General features: G+C 37.6%; 1 pseudogene; it reads left to right on the forward strand.

Moving 5' to 3' along the window:
• Positions 1–299: 299 nt before the first annotated feature.
• On the forward strand, positions 300–3,211 carry LOC129144650 (60S ribosomal protein L36a-like; annotated as a pseudogene).
• Positions 3,212–14,092: the final 10,881 nt, after the last annotated feature.

Consider the following 14,092-nt stretch of genomic DNA (forward strand, 5'->3'; position numbering starts at 1 on the left):
TAATGTGTTTGGATTCTGGAGCACTGTTCTCATCTTGTGATAGCATATTCTTTTGATGTGTGAAGTTGCCATGTGCTATATATTTTCATCTGTCCATGCTACTTGAAGTCAGCCTATATTTTTAAATGTCTGTAGCGGTAAATTAGTATGAACTGCATTTACTTTCTCCATAGATGGTGCTGTACTTTTGTTTTATTTTATTTTTTCCTTTGCATGCTTCTTTATGTACTTGATCTGTTTTGTAGTTGTTGATTCAGCAGGTGAAGGGGGGTTCTGGAGGTATACAGATATTGGTGCTAATGAGTGTGCTTGTGGCACCACAGATACCACTGATCTTTGGTCTTCAGATCAGTCTATACATTCTCACTGTGTCTCATGAGCTAAGCAGCCATCCCAGGAGGTAAGGAAAGGGGCATGTAAACCAGAGTGATGGCTCTGCTCTTATCTTTACCAGGAAACAAGCTTGTGTTGAGTATCCCAGCTTCTCCACATGGTTTCCCCCTTGTTCGAGGCTGTGTGATCCATGCAGTCTCCACTTTCTCCTCCCTGAGGCCCCTTGCTGAGCTGACAACCCTATCTGACACCTGTTCCTACCACAGCCACTTGTTCCTCCACAGCCTCTCTCATTCACATCCTACTCAAATGCGTCTTTAATCTCTTTAGTGTGATCTGTGCACTGGTATCCAAAGTCCAAGGGGTGCTCAAGAGAGTCTTAGTTGTATCCACGGGCCTCTCTAAATGTAGTGTCTCTTCAAGGTAATTGTTAGCTATTACTCCTGATGATGAAGTCAGGAACCTCCCTCTTATCACCATCTTAATTTGGTCATATGTACCAGAGGAGACTCACAGCCTTACTCAGATGCTGCTACCACCATTACCACTTTTACAGAACCAACTTTTTGCTTTTCTACTCTGACAGCTGTTGCCAGTAGGGATCAGACACTACCACACCTTTGTGCACCCGGTCCTACAGCTGCCCAGACCTGTCTCTTATGTATTGCCCTGTCAATGCTGCCTTATGTGCCAGTCCCTAATTCTCGGTGCTTGGTTAGGTTGACGATTCCTCCTTACTTTTCATGGATACACTCTTTATTAGTATAAAATATTTTTCTTCTACTTTTAATTTACTAAGAGTTTATAGGAATGTGTGTTGAATTTGATCAAATAACATTTCTCTTTTTATCTGTTAATATTTATGGACTTTCTAATATCAACCTATCATTGCAGGCCTAAGATAAACCCAGCTTAATCATAAGTCACCTTCTTTTATACACAGTAGCATTTAATTTGTTAATTTTATTTTGTTTAGAATTTTTGCACAAGTCCTACCCATAAGGTAGAATTTGCAGTATTCCTTTCTCATTATATCCTATCTTTTTTTTTTTTTTTAAAGATTTATTTATTTATTTATACAAGCACTGGGTACAGTCAGAAGCGTGGGAGGGTGAGAGAATTCACCAGAGCCAGAGTTGGGAGCAGAACAGGCAAACTGACGAAGTACGCTGCTGAGGGGAGCAGCGGGCGAGGCAGGAGAGATCTACATGCCATGTGGGACCCTGACCAGCAGCCGGGGATCAAACTGGTGCTGCAGAGGCCGCGGGCAGCCTTGCAGCCCAGCTCTCAACCACTGTGCCACTGGGGAGGCCCTATATCCTATCTGATTGTGACAACAGGGATTATGCTGGCCTTATAGAATAAGTTGGAGAATTTTTTCTTATTGTCTGAATAAATCTGCATATGTTTGGGACTATTATTACTTTTGAAAGTTTGGTTGTGTCATTAAATCTATTTGATCTTTGCATTTTCTTTTGGGAAGAGATTAGAACCATGCAAACTTCTTTTATAGTTATAGGAATATTTAACTTTTTAATTTTTAAAATATTTATATATGTATATTACATCATTATTCATTTTTGTACAATGTTTGCTTTCTCCTCTCAGGTGTAGCCCCCATAAAATTCCCACCACCAATTCACCCATGCGCCATCACCATATTCCCTTCCTTGTGCTCTTCCCTCCACTGTTTTAATCCCTCTGCCTCCACCTCCCTTGCAGAATGTCTCTGATTTATAGTTGCTGGGTAACTGTGTTTATTCATTATTTTTTTTCCCTGATCCCTTATTTGGTTCCCCTATATTCCTACTATAAGTGATCACTGCAGGTACACAGCATCTACAGAGTATATTTAAATATTAAAGGAATTGGTCTATTTGTTCTCTGAAGTTTCAAAAGTGTTAGCACAAATTTATTTCTATTATTGTCATATCTTTTAAAATTATACTTAGTACAAATTCCCCTGTATATTAATAAAATTACTTACTTGTGTCATTTCTCTTACTTCTCTTGATCAAATCTGCCACAGTTGTGTCTATTTTACTAGTTTACTCAAAGAACCAAATTATGCCTCTACTGATTTTTTTCTCTTGTTTTTGTATTTCATTATTATATGCTTTTATTTTTATCATTTGTTTTCTTCTAATTCTGTTAGAGCAGGAAATGACTCTTTACTTTTGAGACTTTCTTCTTTTCTAACATAAATATTGAAGACTATGTAATTCCTTTGAGTTACCTTTAGTGCTATATTCCATGACTTTTGAAATATCATTTTAGATTTACAGAGCAGCTGCTAAGAGAACAGAGACCTCCCCCACTTCCCTCATGCCATTGGATGTTAGCATCCAATGTTAATGTCTCCTATAACTTTGGTACAGTTATTGGAACTAAAAAATTAGCTTTGGTATAAAATCGCTAACAAGGTGTGAGTGAGCTGAGGCGTGTGGATGGCAGATTCCCAGTCTTCATTGTGTTGACAACTCTTCTGCAAAGATGTCAATGTACCTAAAACCAGAACATTCTGCAAGTAATGTGGAAAGCATCAACTTCACTAAGTGACCCAGTAAAAGAAGGGCAAGGGTTTTCTGTATGCCGGAAAGAGGCACTATTCAGAAGCAGAGTGGGTATGATGGGCAAACAAAGGCAATTTTCTGGAAGAAGTCTAAAACACAAAGAAGATTGTGCTGAGATCTGATGTGTGGACTCTAACTGAAGATCCAAAAGGATGCTGGCCATTAACAGATGCAAGCTTTCTGAACTGGGAGGAGAAAAGAAGAGAAAGGGTCAAATAATCCAGTTCGAAGCTTTGAAATTATCTAAATTATCTTGTTATTTTTCAGAGGGAAATGGTGAAGCTTCAGGAAAATTCCCTGTGTGAAAATAAATAGTAATATTCTTTTTTTTAAAAAAAGATTTATTTATCCATGCATACAAGAGCTGGGGTACAGGCCAGAGTTGCGGGGGTGAGAGGATTCACCAGAGACAGACTGGGGAACTGAACAGGCAGATTGACCAAAGTACACTGCTGAGGGGAGCAGCGGGTGTGTCAGGAGAGGTCTGCTGCGCTGTGGGTTGCTCCCTGGCCTGCTGGGGATCGAACTTGTGCTGCAGAGGCTGCGGATTTCTTCATAGTGTGGTGCTTAACCCCTTGCGACACCAGGGAAGCCCAAAATAGTAATATTCTTTTTTTTTTAAATACATAGTATTTATTTATTTTTTAAAAAATTATTTATTTATTTATACAATCACTGGGTACAGTCAGAGGTGCGGGAGGGTGAGAGAATTCAGCAGAGCCTGAGCAGAGAGTAGAACAGCCAGAGTAACTAAGTACATTGCTGAGGGGAGCAGCGGGCGGCAGGAGAGATTTGCGTGCCATGTGGGACCCTCGCCCGGCCGCCAGGGATCAAACCGGCGCTGCAGAGGCTGCGGGCAGCTTCGCAGCCCAGCGCTCAACCGCTGCGCCACCGGGGAGGCCCAACCAAAATAGTAATATTCTTACTCAAAGAAAAATATTGCCAAGGAAACGCCATACCTTAGAATTTACCAGCCTTTCCTCCAGTAACGTCTCTATTTTGGAATTTAATTTATGATTCTTGATACTTGTTAGTTTCTCAAATATTCATCAGTCTGATTTTGTCTGATATTTTCTCATGGTTAGTAGAGCGCAAGGATTGTTGGGAAGGATACTACAGAGGTGCAGCACCCTTCCCGGTATATCCTAGCAGGGGCACACAGCTTTGGTATGTCCCACAACTGGGGATGTTAACCTTGGCTCCCTGGTTAAGGTGCTATCCGCCAGATTTCTCCAGCATCAAGTCACTAGTTTTCCTGTAGTCAACAAGTATTTGTGGGGGTGACACTTTGAGCTATGGAATACCCAATGTCTTTAAAACATTTGTCTTCTAATTTTCATAGTCATCAATTGATCTTGCCTAGAGCAATTATTAGCTCCGGTATCTCAATCACTATTTTCATCGCTCTCATGCCTACCAAATTTATTAAATGAACCTCTTCTATGTGGGAGAGTTGTCTTTTCTCCTCCATGTTTTCACTCACACATGAAACTCATGGGTATTTATTTAATTCTTTGGGCTAAAATCCAACAGTTATTTATTTTGTTGCTCAAATTGTTTTAGCTTTGTCCATTGGGAGCCTTTCCAGTTTGGTTCCTGTGTCCCTTTCACATGACCCTATCCCTATTTCTACTACTTTTTTACTTTCTGGCATCATATGTGGTCCAGGTTCACCTTTTATTTTTCCTGTATTTTTAGCCCTGGAAGGAACCAAGGAATCTTGGTTTCCTTTATTGGAGGATAACATTTTAAAAGCAAGAGCTGGTCACTAAGTTGTTCATCTTAGTCAACAGGGCTTTGTAAATATATACTAATGTATACCAATCCATGTAAATATATTGTTTCTCACCCTCTCTCCATATGTAGTAAAATAACATAACTTATAATGATACCTCTGACTCAAAACCAGCTCCACAAGATTCATTTGAGCAGTCCCTTTTGGCTGGTTTGCTCTTTCTCTCTCTGACAGTGCAAACCTGGTTTTCACTGTCTTGTGGAGAATTTTCAAAGCCAATTTAAAGTTTTATTTTGTAAAATGCAACTATTTTATACCACAGTTATTTTCAAGGCTTGTGAATTTTCACTTATTCTGAGGACCAGTATAGAACCTACACTTTTTCTGCTCTTTAAGAAGAGATTTTTAATTTAGTCTGCAATTCATGAATCACATATGAAAGTAGTCCTGTGTTTCTCTTAGAGCTAACTTGTGTTGTCAGGTTTTGGGGAAAGGACAATTTAATTATTTAATTACATACTTAATACTAAAATGGGAATGAACCAGGCCTACTCTTCTTCAAATTACATTTTTATAAAAGGAGCTTAACATTCCCCAAATGTATGTAATTTGTGTATTGTATTTGGGGAGTGAGTATTTTTGAAGAGATATGTGTATTCCTCATTTTTTCTAGCTTTTAGAATTTGAAGTTCTAAGAAGCCCCTAACCTGGTACTATGTTCCTGGAAGGCTTTGGAGTTAGTATAGGACTTACGGAATGACTATAACAGCTTTGTGTAATAGCAATATAATACTAGCTACAAATGTGATTCCTACAAACGAGTTCTAAATTTTCTACTAGCCAAATTATTATTGTCCATGTGGACCTCCAGTTTGTGGAATATGGTTCAGGGGTTGGTACACAATGGTCCCCTTCAACCTAGAATGTTCTCCATATGCCCACTTCCTCTACTGAGTTAAGATGTGAAATATGTATTGAGAGTTTGCTGGATGCCCATGTCTTTGTTGGGAACAGGGAGAGAGTAATTAGTAGGATACTAACAGTAATCATTTGTTGAATACCTTATATGAATTGATTAATATAAATACCATCTAGGGGCAGATTAAGAAGTTTGTACTCTCTGACACTCCTCCATTAAAAGGTGGAGGCTCTGGCCTCTCCCCTTGAATCTGGGCTGGACTGGGACTGCTTTGACCAAGATAGCATGGTCATATGCTATGACCGTAAGGCCAAAGTTAATCCCAACAGAGCTTTTAGGAGAGCTGGAATCTTCTGCTTAGACTCTGGGAATCCAACATTGCCATGTAAGAAATCTGATAACTCTGTGACCCCCATATTGGAGGGACCACCTGGAGAGACCTGGAGTCTACAAGGGGTAGGAGAGAAAAATGTTTCTCTTCTTTTTTTTTTTTTTAGCTTTTGAAGAAAACAACAAAAACAAAACCAAAATACCCTCCAGCATCCCTTATTCCACCTCCCCCTTCACCCTTTCTCTTAACGTAGCAACTTCTTCACCTCTTGTCACCTCAATTTGATGGTCAGTGTTCACCAGTTTGTTTTTACTTTGGTTTGTCATTTCACCTGCTTTGTTTCCTTATATTACCCATAAATATAAAACCACCAAATATGTCTTTTTTTTTCTGGCCAACTTGACTTTGCATAATTCCCTCAAGTTTGTTCCGTTTTGTTGCATCTCTCTTCATCGCTGAATGGTATTTCATTATGTATATACACCATGAATAGTATTACGTTGTGTATATACACCAAATATTATTTTTTCAATCACTTATCTGTGGATACTTAGATTCTTCCCTGTCTTACAAACTGTAATGAATGCCTCAACAAACATTGTGGAGCATATACTTTTATGAGCTGATGGTTTCATATTTTCAAATGGTTACCCAGTATTGGGATTGGGATTTGCTGAGCCATATGATATTTCAATTTTTGGTATTTAAAGAACGGTTTATGCTTTCCAAAAGGGATGCACCAGCTTACATTCCCATGAACAGGGTGTAAGACTTCCTCTTTCTATACATCCTCACCAGCACTTGTTATTAGGAGTCTTTTTAATATACGCCATTCTTACAAGTGTGAGATGATACCTCTTTGTGGTTTTGATTTGCCTTTTGATTTGCCTTATTAGGAGTGATGATAAGCACTTTTTCATATGTTTGTCTGCCATCTGTATATCCTCTTTGGAAAGTATCTGTTCAGATCTTCTACCCTTGTAGCCACATTATTAAAGATATAGTTAATATAATCTATTACTAAATAGATACATGAAATAAATTTTTAAAGTATATTTTATCAATAATAGTTTTTATTTAGACAAATGTTAAATGTTAAAATTTCAGCTTATGACTATAAAATTTAATGTTACATTATTTGTTTCACATGACTTTGAAATCTGGTGTGTATTTTATACTTATAGTGAATCTCCATTTAAAGTAAGCACATTTTGGCCTTTCATTATCCACATGTGACAAGTGACTACTGTACTACTAGTGACTAGTGACTACTGTACTGTACTGTACTGTTCTAGAGCAGATCTAGAACAAAGGAATTCTTTAAAAAATATTTCAAAGTAGTAGTCTATCTGAATCTGAATGACTTCTCTTTTTTCCATGAAAGGAAGTGGAAATAATGCAGTCATGGAATTAAATTAACTGCATATTTTATGGGTCTCAGAAAGAATGATCTCAGTGACAAATTCAGCATGAATCATATGACTTAAACATTGGACAATATCCAGTTCTCAATATCAGTTCTTCTTTCTAAAAAGAAAATACTGCAGGAAGGAAGCACAGTGGACTATGGTGGTGAAATACAGGTGATTTGGTGGTGGGTGTACTATGGTGAAAATACCTGATGGGGATATCCTAGTATAACCACAATTAAAAATAAATTCATAAAAAGAAAAAAATATAGATACCTTATAAAAATAAAAATAAAACATTATACCTCCAAATGTAGAGATTTCATAATTATGCTTAGGATAGATGGTAGATTGATACATTGTCCTATGGACTATCACAGATACACACTTTGTGAAAATTTTATTTCTTTGGAAATGTATCTTATTGTCATTTTATTTATTTTTTTTGCTTGTTCCTAGATTTTTTTATTGATATCTTCAATGTGATTTTTTTATTTTTTTATTATAAATTTTATTTTTATATTCCCCATACAATTGTGACCCCCTTATTTTAGCACCAATCCCTCCCCTCCCAGCCCCCCACCCCCTACAGAGTGTCTCTGGTTCATAGTTGTTTGTTGATTTTGATTTTTATTTTCTTATAGTTATTCTTTTTCCTGGTCCCTTATTTAAGTTTTCTAGATTCCTGCTATGAGTGAGACCATCTGGTATTTTTCTTTTTCTTTCTGGCTTATTTCGCTGAGCAAGATCCATTCCAGCTCCATCCATGTTGCTGCAAATTGCATGTGTTTATCTTTTTTGAATGCTGAGTAATATTCCATGGTATATATGTACCACATCTTCTTGATCCAGTCATCTATTTTTGGGCATTTGGGTTGTTTCCAATGCTTAGCTATTGTAAACAGTGCTGCTATAAACATAGGGGTGCAGGTGCTCTTTGGAATTGATGTTTCTGTGTCCTTTGGGTAAATACCTAGGAGTGGAATTGCTGGATCATATGGAAGCTCTATGTTTAGTAGGTCCAGAAATCTCCACACAGCTCTCCACAGTGGTTGGACCTGTTTGCACTCCCACCAACAGTGCAGGAGAGTTCCTTTTTCTCCACATCCTTGCCAATATTTGTTGTTGCTAGTTTTTTTAATATGTGCCATTCTCACTGGTGTAAGATGGTATCTCATGGTAGTTTTGATTTGCATTTCCCTGATTACAAGTGATGTTGAACATTTTTTCATATGCCTGTTGGCCATTTGCATTTCCTCTTCAGAGAAGTTTCTTTTTAGCTCTTCTGCCCATTTTTTGACTGGATTATTTTCTTTGTTGTTGTTGAGTCTCATCAGCTTTTTGCAGATTTTTGTGATCAGTCCTTTATCATTCATGTTGTGTGCAAAAATAGTCTCCCAGTCGGTGGGGTTTCTCTTTGTTTTGGTTATTGTCTCTTTTGCTGTGCAGAAGCTCTTTAATTTGATGTAGTCCCAGCTGTTGATCTTTGCCTTCACTATCACTGCTTTGGGTGATGTGTCTGTAAAGATGTCTTTGATGTGCATATCATATAGTGTTTTGCCTATATTTCCTTTTATGTATTTTATGGTTTCAGGTCTTATGTCTAGTTCTTTAATACATTTTGAGTTGGTTTTTGTGTATGATGTGAGGTAGTAGTCAAGCTTCATTCTTTTGCATGTAGCAACTCAGTTTTCCCAGCACCATTTATTGAACAGACTTTCTTTGCTCCAATGCATATTCTTTGCTCCTTTGTCAAAGATTAGTTGACCATAAATCTGTGGGTTTATTTCTGGATTTTTCTATTCGATTCTGTTGGTCTGTGTGTCTGTTCTTGTTCCAATACCATGCAGTTTTGATGATTATGGCTTTGTAGTATAGTTTGAAGTCTGGGAGTGTGCTGCCTCCATTCCCTTCTCTTTTTTTCAGGAGAGCTTTGGCTATTTGGGGTTTTTGGTGATTCCATATGAATTTCATCAATAATTGTTCTATTTCTCTGAAGAATGACATTGACATTTTGATTGGAATAGCATTGAATCTGTATATTGCTTTTGGTAGGATGGCCATTTTAATAATGTTTATTCTTCCAATCCATGAGCAGGGGATGTCTTTCCATTTCTTTGTGTCTTCTTCTATTTCTTTTAACAGTGTTTTATAGTTTTCTTTGTATAGGTCCTTTACCTCTTTTGTTAGATTTATTCCCAAGTATTTGTTTTATTTTGTTTCGATAATAAAAGGGATGGTTTTCTTGATTTCGTCTTCTTCAGAGTTATTGTTTGTGTATAGGAAGGCTACTGACTTTTGCGTGTTTTTTTTTGTATCCTGCCACTTTACTGAACTGATTCATGAGTTGAATTAGTTTTTCTGTGGAGTTTTTGGGGTTCTCTATGTATATTATCATATCATCTGTGAATAGTGATAGTTTGACTTCTTCTTTTCCTATTTGGATTCCTTGGATGTCTTTCTCTTGTCTTATTGCTCTGGCTAGGACTTGCAGTATAATATTGAAAAGCAGTGGTGAGAGTGGACATCCTTGTCTTGTTCCAGATCTTAATGGGAATGCTTTCAGCTTTTCACCATTGAGAATGATACTGGCTGTGGGCTTGTCATATATGGCCTTTATGATGTTGAGGTATGTTCCTTGTATCCCAAGAATTTCCAGGGCTTTTATCATGAATGGGTGTTGCACTTTGTCAAACGCTTTCTCAGCATCTATTGATATTATCATACAGTTTTTATATTTCTTTTTTGTTGATGTGTTGGATAACGTTGATCGATTTTCGGATGTTGAGCCATCCTTATGTCCCTGGAATGAATCCTACTTGGTTGTGGTGAATTATCTTATGGATACATTGTTGGATTCTGGTAGCTAAAATTTTATTGAGGATTTTTGCATCAGTGTTCATTAGGGAGATTGGCCTGTAGTTTTTTTTGTGTGTGTGTTGTCCTTGTTTGGTTTTGGTATTAGTGTAATGTTGGCTTCATAGAATGTGTTTGGTATTATCCCTTCCTTCTCAACTTTTTGGAAGAGTTTGTGAAGAATAGGCACTAATTTGTCTCTGAATGTTTGGTAGAATTCATTTGTAAGTCCATCAGGTCCTGGGCTTTTGTTTTTGGGGAGGTTTTTGATTAACATTTCAAATTCGCTGCTTGTAATTGGTCTGCTTAGGTGTTTATTGCTTCTTTATCTAGCTTTGGGTGATTATGGAGTTGTAGGAATTTGTCCATCTCCTCTAGATTGTTGAACTTGTTTCCATATAACTGTTCATAGTAGTTACTGATTATTCTTTTGATTTCTGCTGTGTCCGTTGTGATTTCTCCTCTTTCATTTATGATCCTGTTTATTTGTGCTTTCTCCCTTTTTTCCTTTGTGAGCCTGGCTAGGGGTTTGTCTATTTTATTTATTTTTTCAAAGAACCAGCTCTTGGTTTCATTGATCTTTTGTATTGTTTTTTAGTTTTGATTTTATTTATTTCTGCTTTGGTTTTTATTATTTCTTTTCTTCTACAGGTTTTGGGTTTTTTTTGTTGTTCTTTTTCTAGATCTTTGAGCTTAGAGATTAGGTTGTTTCTTTGAGTTCTTTCTTGTTTCTTGATGTGAGCCTCTATTGCTATATATTTTCCTCTTATTATTGTTTTTGCTGCATCCCATACATTTAGGAAATTGGTGTCCTCCTTGTCATTCAATCCAAAGAATTTTTAATTTCTTCTTTGATCTCCTCGTTAGTCCAGTGGTCTTCCAGAAGTGTGGTTTTCAATCTCCATGAATTAGGAGAGTTACTTGCCTTCTTTTTATGGTTTATTTCTAGTTTGATGCCTTCATGGTCAGAAAAGATGATTGGTATGATTTCAATCTTGGTGTATCTGTTGATGTTTGTCTTGTGTCCCAGTATGTGATCGATCCTGGAGAATGATCTGTGTGTGCTTGAGAAAAATGTGTACTCATATTTTTTTGGGTTTAGTGTTCTATAGATGTCTGTTAAGCCCAAGGGCTCTAGATCCTTTTTTAGAGCTTTAGTGTGTTACTTATTTTTTGTCTCATTGATCTAACCATTGTTGATAGTGGTGTGTTGAAGTCTCCCACTACGTATTTGTAGTCTCTGATGTCTGTTTTCAGATATGACAATAGTTGTCTAATATATTTTGGTGCTCCTTCGTTTGGTGAATATATGTTAATGAGTGTAATTTCTTCTTGAAGTATTGTCCCCTTGATCATAATGTAGTGACCGTTGGGGTCTCTTTTTATCTTTTTGAGTTTGAAAGCTCTTTTATCTGATATAAGTATAGCTGTTCCTGCTTTCTTTTTTGGTCCATTTGCTTATAGGATTGTTTTCCATCCTTTAACTTTGAGTCTCCTGGAGACAGCAAAAGGTTGGATTTTTTTTCTTAATCCAGTCTGCGACTCTGTGTCTTTTTATTGAAGAGTTTAGTCTATTTACATTTAGAGTTAATATTGATATGTTAGCATCTGTATTTGCCATTGTGTTTGTCTTTCCTTTGATTTTATTTATTTATTCTTTTAATAACTTTTTTTTTGGCCTTCTTTCGTTGTTATTCGTCCCTCTGAGGTTCTGACTTTAGGACTCCTTCTAGTATTTTTGGAGTGGGGGTTTAGTCATAATGAAATTCCAGAGTTTCTGTTTGTCTGGGAAGGTCCTTATTCTTTCTTCATAGAGAAAGGAGAGCTTTGCGGGATAGAGTATTCTTGGTTGGCATCTGTTTTCTTGGAGTTTGTTGACTATGTCCCTCCACTCTCTCCTTGCCTGTAGTGTTTCTTCGGAGAAGTCTGATGTCAGTCTGATTGGTTTTCCTTTGAATGTTATCTGTTTCTTCCCTCTTGTGAGCTTCATTATTTTTTCCTTGTCCTGGATTCTTGGGAGCTTTACTATTATGTGTCTTGCTGTATTTTCCCTTTCATCATGGAAGTTTGGTGTTCTTCTTGCTTCTTGTATATCAATTTTCAGCTCCTTCTTCACGTTTGGGAAGTTCTCTTCAATTATCTCCTTGAATATTTTCTCTGTTCCTACATCTCTCTCCTCTCCTTCTGGGATTCCTATAACTCTTATATTTCCTTTCCTCATGGAGTCAGATAGTTCCTGAAGTCTTTCTTTGGCCTTTTTCCTTTGTACTTCTCTTTCCTTTTCTCTTTTGGTTCTTTTTATTTCTGTGTCTTCAAGAATACTTATTCGTTCTTCCATTTCATCTATTCTGCTTTCATTGCTTTTCCCAGAGTTCTTTAGCGCTTCCATTAATTCTTTGATCTCCTGCATTTCTTTTACTTCCCTCTTTAGGGACTCAATTTCATTCTTCTGATCTTTGATTATTTTCCCCTTATCATTGTTTTTCTTTATGACTTCTGTCAGTTTTTTAATCATGGCAATTTTAAATTCTCTTTCTGGAAGGCTCAGAAGTTCTTCCATGTTACTGTCGTTGCAATCTGGGGGTGGTTTTCTTTTTGTGGTGTGCTTTTTTCCTGAGGAGTTGCTGGGTTGCATGTGGTTTTTCTACTCCTTACTGTCTGTTGTCTAATTTGCCGTATGCATTGGGACACTTTGTTACTAGCACTGGCCGGCATCTTGGGCAAACTTCCCAGCTCACCTCTGGCTCTTCCAGGAGCCATCTGCCGGTTTCAAGCAGGCTTTACTGAAGAAAGGACCCTGTACTACAAAGGCAATGCGGGTTCACACTCCTCTGCGTGCCCAGTCTGTCCCGGTCTTGGGTGCCCGCCCCCCCTCTGGGCTCGGACTGCAGGCCAAAAGGGGCCTGGAGTGGGCAAACTTCCCAGCTCACCTCTGGCTCCTCTGGGAGCCTTCTGCTGGTTTCAAGCAGTCTAAACTGAAGAAATGTCCCTGTTCTAAAGTGGCCATGCGGGACGCACTCCCTGCACGCCCAGTCTGCCCTGGGGTGGGTTCCCGCTCCAACCTCAGGGCTCCTTATTGTCATTTTAAGCTGCACTAAAATAATATAAACTCTTTGTTAAATTGCTCTCTTTAATAGTCTTTTTCTTTTTCTTGACTACTTGCTCATTTTTCAATTTGAATTTTAATTCCAAGAGTTCATTGTTGTAACAACTTTCACTTAGAATCTGATCTTGTTTCATAATCACAACATTCAACTCTGAGAATATTATTTTAAATTTTTGCTTTTATTTTCAGAATGATGTTCTGAAGGCTCACCTTGGATATTAGATTATCTTTAGTTATCTCTTTCTATTTAAGAATCAGATATTAATTGGAAGAGAACTGTCAGTTTTGGGCAGGGTTCCTTTACTAATGCGCTAACTCTAGGTTAACAATAAACCATTCTTATTCTGGGATCTTCAAATATAGTATCAGTTGTTTTTTTCACTGGGTCTGTTGAATTTCTCAAGAAAATCATCCTTTGGTGAAGATGGCAGGCTGAATTATGGGGATCTGGGAATAGAACAGGAGCAGGGGGTGATGTGGGAGGCAGTATGGGAAATGGCTATCCTCCAGGACTTAATTCCCTTGTCTGAAGCAGTCTTCCCTCCCTTTCTGATATATTCAGTATTCTAGAGCCAAAGTTTCTCTTGTTCATTTTTTGGAAAAATCAGTCTCCCTCACGGAGAGAAAGTATTATTCATCTGTCTGCTTTAGGTGGGCATAACTATTCTATTTTTTTACATAGATCTCTACCAAACTTCTCTGTTTTCACCTTCCCCTTCACACCCCAACTCACACAGCACATGCTGTCTTTATTAGGGTTTATATGGCAAAATGTTCTCTCTTACTGTCTCCTATTTCCTGCACTCTGACAAGTTAGTTACCCACCCAAG

Source organism: Talpa occidentalis, unplaced genomic scaffold (genome assembly GCF_014898055.3).
Source record: "Talpa occidentalis isolate TD23 unplaced genomic scaffold, MPIMG_talOcc4v2.1 talOcc4.5, whole genome shotgun sequence".
Classification (NCBI taxonomy): Eukaryota; Metazoa; Chordata; class Mammalia; order Eulipotyphla; family Talpidae; genus Talpa; species Talpa occidentalis.